The 14,451-nt window shown below is 37.4% G+C and overlaps 1 protein-coding gene across 1 annotated transcript in view; it reads left to right on the forward strand.

Annotated features, from left to right (window-relative positions):
• The window catches only part of LOC138992989 (corticoliberin-like), a 147,989-nt gene that overhangs the window by 53,020 nt on the left and 80,518 nt on the right, over nt 1-14,451 (forward strand). The window contains exon 2 of the mRNA XM_070392047.1: nt 11,979-12,127. The gene's annotated coding sequence lies outside the window, so the exon portion shown is untranslated. The remainder of the gene's footprint in view (nt 1-11,978; nt 12,128-14,451) is intronic.

Raw genomic sequence — 14,451 nt, forward strand, 5'->3', positions numbered from 1 at the left:
GTAGGTGTGGGTCATATCTAAACATTATTATTGCCTTCAAACTTTTTATTGGAATAAAATATACATGCATACTCAACCTCTTCTTCAGTGATACGTGGCCACTGGCTGGTCTCCAAATGTGCAGCTTTTTCCAATTTTCCCTATGTCTCTTTTCTGCTTGATGTTCCTAGAATATCTTTATTTTTTTTACCCTGTTTCTCTAACTCTTAATTGGCTTTCATTACTCAAATACCATCACCTCAGGAACCTAACTTGATCTTTCTTGGCAGAGTAATGAATCCCCCCCTGCATTTTCATAGCACCATGTACATGATTCTCAGTTATTGTTGTGCAGGTGACTTAGTTTGTGTCTTGGGCAGAATACCATGACTGAACTATTCCACCCAACCTGAATTCAGTGGGAGAGGCAAAATCAGAAGGGGGAATGGATACTGGGCACCAAAATGGCAAATGTGTTGTCTTCACACTGGACTCTGAGATCCTTAATAGCAAACACTGTGTGGTGTTAATCTTTGAATACCTGTTCCAAGTCAAGTTCCTGGCTCAATAAGTGTTTGTTAAGTGAATGGCTCCTGCCTTTGGTTTTCAAGACATGGATTTATTCTGGAGTCTATTCTAAATGGCATTCATCTTTTCTAAAGTGTTTTTAATTTATTCTATCAGGCCCCAGTGCTTCAAGGATGGGAAAAGAAATTGCACAATGGCTTTTGAAATTATCATCAAACAAAAAATGTCATTGAAAATGTCTAAATCAGCTTCTTTCCACTTGACCTCCTGAGAAAATGATGCTAAAATGTGGAGTCAATAATGGGAGAGAGGCGGTCCAGGCAGCTGGGATCCAAACCCTTTGATCCCATGCACAAATGTCCTCTTATTAGTGATAAGGAGGAAAGTAGAGGTTTCTGGACTCAGGGTGAGAGGTGCCCAACACATATTGAATTGATTGGGTTGGAGGTAGAAAATGTTACTTTAATTCTGCCTTATCTGCTGAAGTTTCTCTAAGAATCTCTTTTAACTTGTATTTGAAAATCAGAGGAAGAAAAAACTGACAGTCAAGGAAGTTCATATTTAAGTGCTAGTTTATAAGCAATTTTCCCAATTCCTCAGTTATTTCAAAGTTGCCATTTAATGGGTATCAGTGTTTCCCTGGAGAGAGGAATGTGCTCCATTAAACTCACTACAACTGCAGGGGAATACTTAGGTTGGTTTTTATAAATAGTAATGATTTTTTTCATAAAGTGCACTTTACTTCATGCAGGTGGAATGATTCATGAAATATAGTTCTTATGCTATAATTATCCTTTCCATGAGTAGACCCTATTTCCTGAAGCTATACTTCCTATTGTAAACCAGCTAGGTCTGTGCTTAATTCTGTGCAATGGATTGTTATCTTGTGTAGCTGCATTAAATGTCACAAAATGCTATAAATGGGAGATGAAACAGAAGAAGGAGGATAAGTAAGAGGAAAGAATAGGTGGAGCTGAACCTTCCCCTGCTCCCCAAAGAGAATTTCTCCAACTCCCAGATAGCCATTGGAGCTCTGTGGAGATAGACAAAGCGGATGGCTGAACTTTTTAAAAATGGACTGACCATATCCATAGAAGTTTGCTTTGAGCCATCAAAGTCCTCTTCCCAGTGCTGAAGAATGAAGGGATTGCCTCAGAGCTGCTCTCTGCTTCCCCCACTTACCTCTTTCATTGGTCAGAACTTATCTGGGCAACTTGGATTACTGGACTACTTAACTAATTAAATAGAATGTTGTAGAGGCCTGACATCAATTTCTCCCCACCCCACCCCCACCTTCCCATGGCAGAAGCACCTTTGTTTTCCTTTGGAGCAAGGGGGGAACAGGTGACCAAGAATCCTACTTACCTGCATTTCTCCCATGTAAGACCTCACTGCTGACTTACAGGAAAGAATCCAAATTTTTTTGGCATGGGATATAAATAGAATAATAAGAGTGATATTTTTGAGACTTAAAATTTGGCATCAGAAAATAAAAGGCAGGGAATAAATTAGCAGCTGATTAGAACAGTCTGGCAGGATATGGGCCTCAACCAGTAAGGCATTGTGCCAGAACTATTATTTAGAGAGAATTGGCCAAAGAATACACATACACCAAGAGTCTATTTGAACCAAACCCTGTGCTGAAAGCTTTATATACATTATCTCATATGATAAAAGTAATTCCCCCTTTAAGAGCATGCATACTTTTCTGCTGTGGCATTATTCACAGCTGGTAATTATATATTTGTGTGGTTAATTGGTTTACCATCTGGCTGTACCCACTAAATTTCCAGCACTGTACCTGGCACATAGTTGATGCTTGAAAAGTTTGTTGAATGAATACATGAATGTTATGACTACTGTCGAACCTAGATTCATGTGAAGAAACCTCATGGAATTCTAGAAAACCTTAATAAGCAGTATGCAAGAAGGGGCTAAGCAGGGCAACTTGTACACCAGAGGACTTGCTCATTGAAATTTCAGCTTCCAATGCTTCTATGCTATGGCTTTCAGTTTACATTCTTGAGAGAGATATTCTGATTGAGTCCGTTGCCCACTCATGATTCAATCAGCTATGACCAAAAGGGCTGTCACATAGTAGATAAGTGTCTGCAGGATTCCTCCCTTGAGGGTAATGGGTAAGGCACTTCTCAGAGAAAGAGAGTTTCATATAACAACTTTACTGGGGGCTGAAAAGGGAACCCCAATGGTAATTACTACCACACAGGTCTGGAAGAAGACTGTGACATAATGTATAGAGATGTACAGTATGGCACAGTGTGTAGATGCCAGACTTCAAGTCCCAGATGCAACACTCACTTCCTATGTGATCCTGGGCAAATTACTTAATTCTCAGTGCTTTAGTGTCCTCATATGCAAAGTGAGGATCATGAAAGTATTATCCACTTAGACTTGATATGAGTTTTAAAAGAGATAATACATGTAAAACATTCAATAGTTCCTAGCATTGTAAGCACTCAATAGATGTTAGCTTAACATAATTCTTACAATGGAAGATGGGAAAGTTCCATTTAGAATATCTTTATTCCTCTTAGTAAAATAAAAAACCTCATCAAGATTCTTTTAGGATATTTAATTTCTGGGAGAGAGTAGGTCTTAGTGTGATGAATAATTTCAAATTTGGAGAGAGAGAATTTTAATAAATCCAAAGTATTCGTTAGATCATTCGATCCTCAATTTTAGCAGTTTATTAAAACAGCAAAGTAGATTTAACATAATCTCCATATAGACCCTTAAAAAATCAGTTTTTCCATACTTTCTAGTTGCACTGGAAGTGGAGGACAGAGATTGCACTTTTTAAAAATTTGTCTTTATTGTTGATATCTCCTTTCTTCCCCTTTATTTCCCCCCCCCCCCCACCCCCTCACCCCCACCCCTCACCCCTCACCCCATGCCTTCTCCACATTATTGTCTGTGTCCATGGGTTATGTATATATATGCATATAAATTCTTTGGTTAATCTCTCCCCCCACCTCACCCCCACCCCCACCTTCCCTCTGAGATTCCTTAGTCTGTTCCATGCTTCTATGTCTCTGGATCTATTTTCATTACTTTATTTTGCTCATTAGATTCCACATATGAGTGAGATTGTGTGACACTTGTCTTTCTCTGACTGGCTTATTTAACTTAGCATAATACTAAGAGATTGCATTTTAAAATCATTATTTCTTCACCTAGACCCAACATTTAAGGCCAGGATCCATAGGCCTGTGCTAATAGGGAAGTGATGAGTTAACATTTGGCTGTTCAAGGCTCCTGATCTAATCACTTTACTAATGTTTTAAGGATAAAGTGAAAATTTTGTAATCTGTAGCTGTTGTAGGAGGCAGAACAGGCAGTTGGATATGCTTATCCACCTATTTAAATCAAAGGTCATTGCATTGATTTTATTTCTTCACATTTAGCAACACTTTATAACCTGAAACACATATTACAAATGTCAAGCTGTGCTTCTTAAGCCTAATGAGTTTCTCCATGAAGAACCAGAGGGATAGTGAGGAGCAGTTTGGAAAAGGGACTTTCAGAAACTTTGTGAAGTAATTGTACTATCAAATTTATGGTTATCTTTTAATTTAATTATGTCCCCTTTTGGTTCCCTGAAGTCTGGATTCTTGCTTTATATGCTGAGGGATATATCGATAGCAACCTCCAGTTAAGGTCAATTTATGTAAGGAAATACTGTATTATGATTATAATTATAGAAAGTCTTTTGAGATTTTGATTGCCTTCTGATTCAAATATTTCCTTTGGTTGTCAGGTCATTTATCATTTAAATGCAGATTAATGTGCAGATTGAGAGTTAAGGTGAAGGGTTCTTCTCCTTTAAAAACATCTCACTCTAATTTAGAGAATCTTAGCACTGGAAAGCAATTTAGAGATCTGCTGGCCCATGCCCTATGTTTCAGAGAAGAAAAAACTAGAGACCAGAAAAGTTGCATGACTAGTTCAAGATCACTCATCTGTATAAAGGCAGAGATAAACTCTGTATTAATAGGTGAAAGATTTCTCCACTGAATATCATGAGCAAAAAAGAAGTTATACTCCCATCACATCCTATAGAAAAATTGGTTACTGTGAGGATTATTTTGTTTTGTTCTGTGGCTTTGATGTTGTTGTTCAGAAAGTTCAACTTTTTATATTTGTTTTCCAAAGTGCTTAGAGCTCTCACTAGTAGGTAGAAGGTTCTCAGTACTTCTACCAGATGCAATTTCATGCATTAACTTTTGTGGCTGAGATGTATGGTTGTGGCTAACTTAATGAGAGCTGTGAGTCCCATCTGCTAGTTTAAACCAAAGGACTCAGGATTAGTAATCGGACTGACCAATATAATCTCATTTGGTTACTTTTATTTCATGGATGGTATAAATACACTGTAGTCATTACATTTTTAAAAAAATATTATGAGCAAAGTGAAGCCCTCCAACCTAAGTATAATACTAAGAAAAAGCTACTGGATCAATGTATGCTGCTTTTAAGGTATTAATCTTTTAAACATTGGGAAAGGCTAAAAAGCTTCCCTGCAAGAAGGTCTTATGTGTCCCGCCCCCCCCCCCCCCCCCCCACACACACATTTCATATAACAATTTTATTGGAGGCATTCTTACTTTTAAAAAAAAACTATTTTTATTGATTTCACAGAGGAAGGGAAAGGGAGAGAGAGATAGAAACATCAATGATGAGAGAGAATCATTGGTCAGTTGCCTCCCGCATGCCCGCACTGGGGATTGAGCCCACAACCCGGGCATGTGCCCTGACCAGGAATTAAACCATGACCTCCTGGTTTATAGGTCGATGTTCAACCACTGAACCAAACTGACTGGGCCTTACTCTTTTTAAAAACCTTTTATTTTTTATTGTAAAGTTCATAATACATTCAGAAAAGTGTGTGAAAACCTATGTGTAAATCTTAAGTAATTATTGTAATAACCCCTTTGCTTTTCTTTATAGCATTGCCACCATTATGTATTCTTCAACAAAAAATAAAATATTATAAACTTTATAATGTTTTATATAATGGGATCAGACAGTGAGTAATCTTCCATTCAACACTATGTTATGTGTCATCTTTCATTCAACACTATCTTAGTGAAGTTCATTCATATTTGCATGTAGTTGCTGCCTCTGCCAGCCCTCTCAGTCCCAGCTTCGTTTGGAAGGTCATTCTGGATGGTTCTGCTGTTCAGTCTAATTAGCATATTAGCTCTTTATTATATAGAATTCTAAAATATATTTATCTATTCTTTTGAGGATGGATAATTAGGTTGCTTACAGTTTGGGGCTAATACACATGATGTATTACAAATAAACCTGTATGTGCCTTCTGCTGAACATTTTTTATCTTTTCTTCTTCCTCCTCCTCCCCCCTTCATCATAATTCTCCTCCCCTTCCCCCTCTTTCTCTCCTTCTCCTCCTCCTTCTTCTCCTCCTCTTCCTCCTCTTCTTCCTCTTCTCCTCTTCCTCCTCCTCCTCCTCCTCCTCCTCCTCCTCCTCCTCCTTTTCTTCTCCTTCTCCTTCTCCTTCTTCTTCTTCACCCTTTAACATTTCATACTGTTAAAGAGTGGTGATGAACTTCTTTAGTTTTTACTTGTCTGGGAAGCTCTTTATTTGTCCTTCAATTTTAAATGATAGCTTTGCTGGGTAGAGGAATCTTGGTTATAGGTCCTTGCTTCTCATCACTTTGAATATTTCTTGTCAATCCCTTCCAGCCTACAAAGTTTCTGTTGAGAAATCAGCTGATAGTCTATGGGAGTACCCTTGAAGGTAGCTAACTGCTTTTCTCTTGCTGCTTTTAAGATCCTCTCTTTGTCTTTAACCTTTTTCATTTTAATTATGATGTGTCTTGGTGTGTGCCTCTTTGGGTTCATCTTATTTGGACTCTGTGCTTCCTTGATTTATATGTCTATTTCCTTTACCAGGTTAGGACAGTTTTCAAATAGGTTTTCAATTTCTTGATCTCTCTCTTATCTTTCCAGCACCCCTATGATACAAATGTTGGTACACTAGAAGTTGTCCCAGAGGCCAAATGAAACACATTCTTGAAAAATTTATTGTCAAATTTTTAAAATTTTTGCTCATCTAGTAGATGTGCAGTAATATTCCATATATATGTTTTGTGATGAATTTTTCTTAATCTGTGACTTTCCTATTCATTTTTATTAACTGTATGTGTAGTTAACTTTCTCCCCTCACTTTTTCTCTTCCTCCTCCCTATATAATTGTAAGCTTTGTGAGGACAGGGGCTGAGTTTATTTATTAATTTATTAATTTTTTTGTTAATTTTCGCCCAAGAATGTTTTTTTATCGATTCTTAAAGTGGAAGGGAGGGGGAGGGACAGAGATAGAGAGCAACATCAATGAGAGAGAGACACATCAACTGGTGGCCTCCTGCACGCACCCCCACCAGGACCAGAGATCAAGCCTGAAACTGAGGTACGTGACCTTGACAGGAATTAAACCCAGGACCCTTCAGTCCATGGACACTCTATCCACTGAGCCAAATTGTCTAGGACAGGGCTGAGGTGTGTGTTTTTTTTGTTTTTTTATATATATTCAGATCCCACACTAGAGCACAGTGTCTTGAAGCACATACTAGTAATCCTATTTTAAAAATAAATGTCATTTAAAAAAATAGCCAATTTTGTTTTCTGTTTTCTATGTCTCTTATTTCACAAATAATTTGCATGAAACATGTTTTTTTTTTTTTTTTTTTTTTTTTACTCTGGATGAGTAGTTCCACCTGCATCTTTAATCCTTGTGGTGAAAGCCACATTGTTCCACTCACAGTACAATGAAGGGTATCCTGGACTGTGCTCCTGACCTCATAATGAAAATTACCAGCAGGATTGGAGGATTCCTAAATAATATGAGCCTGCTCTCCTGCAAATGTCTTTAACAATAAATGATGAGAAAGACAAAAGGTGCAATTTATATATGTTTTATTATGGAACATCTCTGTAGATTTTTAGAGTCCAAATTTAAACTGAAAATGAAAGAGAGCTTATCCTTTTTGGTCTTTGGTTACATATAATGGAATAATTTCAGTTAGGAGTGAGATGACTCCTTTGGGATCAGAGGGATTTCAAGAGATTATAGAGGTACCTTGTTTTTTTTGGCTTAATTGTAGACAGTTTCAATAAGGGTGATACATTATTTGTGACCAGTTGATTTAATGGGAAATGGATTATGATTAGAAATATGAGTTAAAGCCATGCCAAAAACCTTCAGAAAATTATAACTAAAGGTCTGTGTAGGAGAAATTACTTTTTACAACATGGCAGAAAACACTATTTAGTATCAGATTCCAGAAAGAAGGAGTGTTAGAACTGGAAAAAACATTAGTGATCCAGTCTCTTCATGCTACATGAAAGTGGGAACCAGAGCCATAAAAGGGCTTACTGAAGATTACATAGTCAGGCAATTAGTTGATTGAGGCATGCTTGCTACATTGGTCTTTTGACTTGTTCACATTCCTGTTATGGATATGTGATACTAAAGGAGTTTGTTGAACTGCTATTATCCCATAATTCCAACATGTTGCATCTTCTCTTAATTTGACTTCCCTGGGCCCTAGCTTACTTGTGTATAAAATAGGGGTGGGGAGACTAGTTGATATCCAGGTTTGTTTCTATTTCTAAAAATTTCATTCTTTCATGGATCTTTTTTTTTTTACTTTATTTTTTACTGTATACGCTATTGCAGATATTCCCTTTTTCCTCCCCTTGCCCACCTCCCCCCAACCCCACCCTTCTCCCCTTTCCCTCTGGCAATCATCACACTGTTGTCTGTGTCCATGGGTTATGCATATATATTCTTTGGCTAATTCCTTCACCTTCTTTCATCCAGTTCCCCTCCCCACTGACAGCTGTCAGTCTGTTCCACGTGTCCATGCCTCTGTCTCTATTTTGTTCATCAGTTCATTTTGTTCATTAGATTCCACATATAAGTGAGATCATGTGGTATTTATCTTTCTCTGACTGGCTTATTTCATTCATGCTGTTGCAAAAGAGTAAGAGTTCTTTCTTTTTTATAGCCATGCAGTATTCCATTGTGTAAATGTACCATGACTTTTATATCCACTCACCTGGCTTGTTTCCAGATCTTGGCTAGTGTAGGTAACTTTGCTATGAAAATAGCGGTGCATATATTCTTTCAAACTGGTGTTTCGGGATTCTTAGGATATATTCCTAGAAGTGGGATCGCTGAGTCAAAAGGCAGTTCCATTTTTGTTTCAGGAAACTCCATACTGTTTTCCGCAGTGGCTGTACCATTCTGTATTCCCACAGTACACCAGGTTTTCATTTTCTCCACATCCTCGCCAGCACTTGCTGTTTGTTGATTTATTGATGGTGGCCATTCTGGCAGATGTGATATCTCATTATAGTGTTAATTTAATCTCTCTGATGATTAGTGATGTTGAACATTTTTCATGTGCCTTTTGGCCATCTGTATGTCCTCTTTGGAGAAGTGTCTGTTCAGGTCCTTTGCCCATTTTTTAATTGAATTGTTTATCTTCTTGGTGTTGAGTTGTATAAGTTCTTTATATATTTTGGAATTTAAACCCTTATTAGATTTATCATTGGTGAATATATTCTCCCATTCAGCAGGATCCCTTTTCATTTGGTTAATGCTTTCTTTTGCAGTGCAGAAGCTTTTTAACTTGATATAGTCCCATTTGTTTATTTTCCCCTTGTTTCCTTTGTCTTAGGAGATATACTGGCAAAAATATTGCTACAAGAGATATCTGATATTTTACTGCCTATGCTTTCTCCAAGGATTTTATGGTTTTATGAGTTATATTTAAGCCTTTTATCCATTTTGAGTTTATTCTTGTGTATAGTGTAAATTGGTGGTCTGGTTTCATTTTTTTTACATTTATCTGTCCAATTTTCCTAACACTCATTGAAGAGACTGTCTTTACCCCATTTTATGTTCTTGCCTCCTTTGTCAAATATTAATTGACCATATAGGTCAATATTTTTTTGAGGATTTTAGCATCTATGCTCATCAGGAATATAATTTTCTTTCTTTGTAGTATCTTTATCTGGTTTTGGAATTAGGATAGTACAGGCCTCATCAAAAGAGGTTGGAAATCTTCCCTCTTCTTGAATTTTTTGTAATAATTTGAGAAGGATAGGTATTAGTTCATCTTTGAATGGTAAAATTCACCTGTGAAGCGATCCAATGCAGGACTTTTATTTGCTGGGAATTTTTTTTATTACTGCTTCAATTTCATTAGTTGTAATCTGTCTATTCAGGTTTTCTGATTCTTCCTGATTCAGTTTTAGAAGATTGTATATTCCTAGGAATTTATTTATTTCACCCAGGTTGTCCAATTTGTTGGCATATAGTTGTTTACAGGATTTTTTACAATCCTTTGAATTTCTGTGATATCATTTTGTTACTTCTCATCTTTTATTTCTGATTTTATTTATTTGGGTCCTCTCTCTGATTTTCTTGATGAGTCTGGTTAAATGTTCATCAATGTTGTTTATCTTTTCAAAGGACCAGGTCTTGATTTCATTGATCTTTTGTATTGTTTTGTTAGTCTCTATTTCTGCTCTGGTCTTCATTATTTTCTTTCTTCTACCTACTCTGGGCTTTGTTTATTATTGTTTTTTTTTCTAGTTCTTTTAGAACTAGGGTTAGATGGTTTATTTGAGATTTTTCTTGCTTCTTGAAGTAGGCCTGTAATGCTATGAACTTTCCTCTCAGAACTGCTTTTGCTGTGTCCCATAGATTTTGGGTTGTTGTGTGTTCATTTTCATGTAATTTTTTCTTTCTTTGATCTCATTGATAACCCATTCATTTTTTAATAACATGCTATTTAGCCTCTATGTGTTTGAATGTTTTTTGAGTTTTTTAAATTGTAGTTGATTTCTAGTTTTATACCATTGCAACCCGAGAAGATGCTTGATATGATTTTAATCTTTTTGAATTTGTTAAGACTTATTTTGTGTCCTAAAATGTGGTCTGTCTTTGAGAATGTTCCATGTGCACTTGAAAATTCTGCTGCTTTGGGACCAAATGTTCTGTAAATATTAATTAAATCTACTTGATCTAGTGTATTATTTAAGGTTGCTGTGTCCTTGTTGATTTTTTGTCTGGAAGATCTATCCGTTGATGACAGTGGGGTGTTAAAATACCCTACTGTAACTGTATTGCTGTTGATCTCTCTCTTAAAGTCCATCAAGATTTTCTTTATATATTTAGGTGCTCCCATATTGGATGCATATATGTTTACAACGGTTATATCCTCTTGTTGGATCAATTCCTTTAGTATTATGTAGTGACCTTCTTTGTCTCTAGTTATGGCATTTTTTTAAGTCTATTTAGTCAGATATATGTATTGCTACCCCAGCTTTTATTTTCATTTCCATTTACATGAAATATTATTTTCCATCCCTTCACTTTCAGACTGTTTGAATATTTTGTTTTGAGGTGTGTCTCCTGTAGGCAGCATATATATGGGTCATGTTTTCTTATCCATTCAGCTACCCTATGTCTTTTGATTGGAGCATTTAATCTATTTACATTTAAGGTTATTATTGATAGGTACTTATTTATTGCCATTTTTCTTTATACCTATGTTTCTCTCTATACATTTGTTCATGGTTCTTTAAAAAAAAGAAAGTAGAGATAGTTGTTTAAAGAACCTTAGAATTCTTTCCTTCTTCAATCTCATTTCTTGCCACTTTGTGCCCATCCCATCCCCTCACCTAAACTAAAACACCGCTTCCCAAATGCCCAGGTTCTCTTGTTGTCTCAGAGCATCTGCACATGATATGCCATTTGATGTCTTTGCCCTGCTAACTCCTATTTGTTCTTAAAATATATATATATTATGTAGTGACCTTCTTTGTCTCTAGTTATGGCCTATACTAAATATATATATATATACATATATATATATATATATATTCGAATATATATATATATTCGATTTCAGAGAAGAAGGGAGAAGGAAAGAGAGATAGAAACATCAATGATGAAAGAGAATCATTTATTGGCTGCTTCCTGCATGCCCCACCATGGGGATCAAGCCCACAACCCGGGCAGCCCAAGAATCAAACCATTACCTCCTGGTTTAGAGGTCAACACTCAACCACTGAACCATACTAGCCAGGCCTAGTTGTTCTTTAAGGCTCAGTTTGAGCACCAACTTCTCAGGAAGCCTTTCTTGATGTCTTCTTCTATACTTCCCCAGCACCTAGCACCTCCTGCTATTACAATGTTTATCACACTGTATTGTAACTGTCTATGTAGATCCCCCTCCCTCTCCCTTTCTAGGTTGTGAGTTCCTCAGCTCTGAAAATGAGTGCCTGCAATGTGTCAGAAACATAGGACAGGTTCAATAAATGTTTGTTTAATAATATATAGACAGATTGCCAATTGTTTATCTCCAGGAGATGATCAGCAGTTCCACCTTGATCTGTATCTTATCTTCCTGCAGATTTTGACATTTTGTCATTGGCTGATTGGCAAGGCCAGTTTGTGTCTTGGATTGAATAATGAAGTTAAGATTCATTTTCCATGAGCCACCTCTAAACATTGCCCTTGTGAAGTCCCTTGGTGCCACTTTGCTAATGGAAGGAGCTCAAGGTGAGTGACTTTTGAACCTTCATCATTAAGGACAGCTTGAAGCTAGGTTATTTGCCATCTGGCTGCACTTGAACATCCCAAACCATGTTTTAAGGAGGGGGCTCCAGAAACACATGTAGGCCTCAAAGAAAGTGTGGCTCCTGTGAGTTTACAACATCTCGTGTACACAGGTAGCCTCTTTAGAGTTCTGGGGATTTAGGTGTGATGTTTTTCTCTGCAGTGGGAGGATGAAAAGAGGTCAGTCTTTTAAAAAATTATCAGAGGCTTTCCCCTCTGAGTTTGCTAAGTGGTTTCTAACATGTTAACTCAGGTTGCTGCTTCTGATTGCTGGTTAATTGCTGGCAATAGCAAGTGGCTGTCCTGACAGCAGCTAGATATTAGAGGTAAGAATAGAATGGTTTAAATGGCAGTAGAGTGCCAAGACCCACAAGCCCAGATTGCCGTAGGCAGCTAAAGAAGCCACTTAGCAAGGGGAGCTCAGAAGGGAAAGCTTGCTTGGGAGTCCAAGGCTACCAGAAGTATGAAAACAGAGGACATGATTCTGGCAGGAACTGGGACTCTGCTGTGTTAATTTTCATGCTAACTGATAAAGTTGGTCACCATGCTTTTGGAAAGTTGCTTCTCAGTATCTCAGTGTGTTGGAATTCTGAAGGAATCCAGGATAAAATAAGAGAAGTATTACCAAATGGAAATCAGAAAATTTAAGATTTTGATAACCTGAGCAAAATTAATGCACATGACATGTAACAGAAAAGTAATTTCATACTATTGAAATTACCTAATAATTATTGGTAAAAGTTATGAAAGAGGCTTTCCCCCTTCACCTCTGCTTTTCCTTCTCTCCTGGGCTGGGGTGGGGATGTGGACAGAGGAAGTCCTTTCTGTCATTCATTTATTGAGCTCACTGACTGCAATGTAGCAGGCTTTAGGGATATAACATGAAACTGGATGGAATTTAAAGGGTATTTGTCCTTTCTGCTTTTTCATTATTCCTCTGAATGTTTAATTCAGCTATTGACCCTGCTGGATGCTATTTTCTTTTCTTTGGTTGGGGTGAAATGGCTGGCTGGCTATGTTTGTGTGTAGGTGAGGCAGATGGATGATAGTTTCAGCAGGAAGACCAGGGCACTTTCTTTGTAACTTGGGACTCAACAGCAGACACACAAGGAAGAAGGCTTGGGTTGGGAGCCTTTGGATCTCTGAGGCCTGATTGAATTTGTTACTCTTTGTCAGAGTGAAGTCACCACAGACAAACATATTTGATCACTAGTTACATCTGTTGAGACTTTAGCAGGAAATTGTTGGCACACTGAAAAGGTCTTTTGAAGAGTTTAATGAATGAACATTTTCCCAGAGATATGGGCAGGGCTAAGGAAATCAGCAAGAGATGAAGAAACATCCAGAGAGTAGCAACAGTGGACAGAGCTTTCTGATTAAAATTTGACAATTTCATGGAGCTGTCACTTGGAGACAACATATTAGCTGAGGACTCAAGCATTTGACCATGGTGATGAATCATTCCCTTCCCATTGGAACATCTACAGATATTTTTAAATCATTTTATAGATGAAGCATGTTAAGGAGTTAGCCCAATACCATACCTCCAGTGAGTGGAAAAATTGAGGTTTGAACTCAGATATCTCTGAATCTAAATGCCATGTCCCTTTTGGCTATAGTCATTATATCTCTCATACAAGGCAGTAAGAGATGGGGGCAAGGGGTGATGTCATTCTTACCTGTCCCTTTTATTATGAAAACAGAAACTACTATAGAACCCTCTGGAAGACTTTTACTTATTTCTCACTGCTAAAATTATGTTACAAGGCCTCCTTCCACACCCATTCCCACCACTAAACCTGCAGAGAAGGCTAGGAAGATGACAAGTATTTGGTATTTCATCTTATATAGTGGAAAGTGATAAGGGAGTAGCAGTTGAGAATGATTCCTGAGTCAACCAACTAGAGGCTGACTTCTGTATTCTACAGTTCTTATGGCACATTCTTTCTTTAGATAACTTTATACATTCTAGCTGGTTTGGGTCAATACTGCAACTATTTGCCCTCTGGGTATTTAAGGTGGCAGCATATTTCTGATCTATTATGTATTGATTTTAAGTTGAACTCTGAATGCATTTTTATATTTCCTGTCTCTGGTTGTATGAGAGACACCTCACAGGAATACCTGTGGTACCAACTTAGAGATCAAGCGTGGAAAGCCCTGAGTACATTCCCTGGCACATAGCAGATATTTGGCAAATGGTGGCTATTATCACTACTCATCATTTGTGCATTTGGATGGGACTTGATGATAAAGAAAGATCTTGG

Source organism: Myotis yumanensis, unplaced genomic scaffold, assembly GCF_028538775.1.
Source record: "Myotis yumanensis isolate MYYU_CA2020_CCGP unplaced genomic scaffold, mMyoYum1.0.hap1 SCAF_15, whole genome shotgun sequence".
Lineage (NCBI taxonomy): Eukaryota > Metazoa > Chordata > Mammalia > Chiroptera > Vespertilionidae > Myotis > Myotis yumanensis.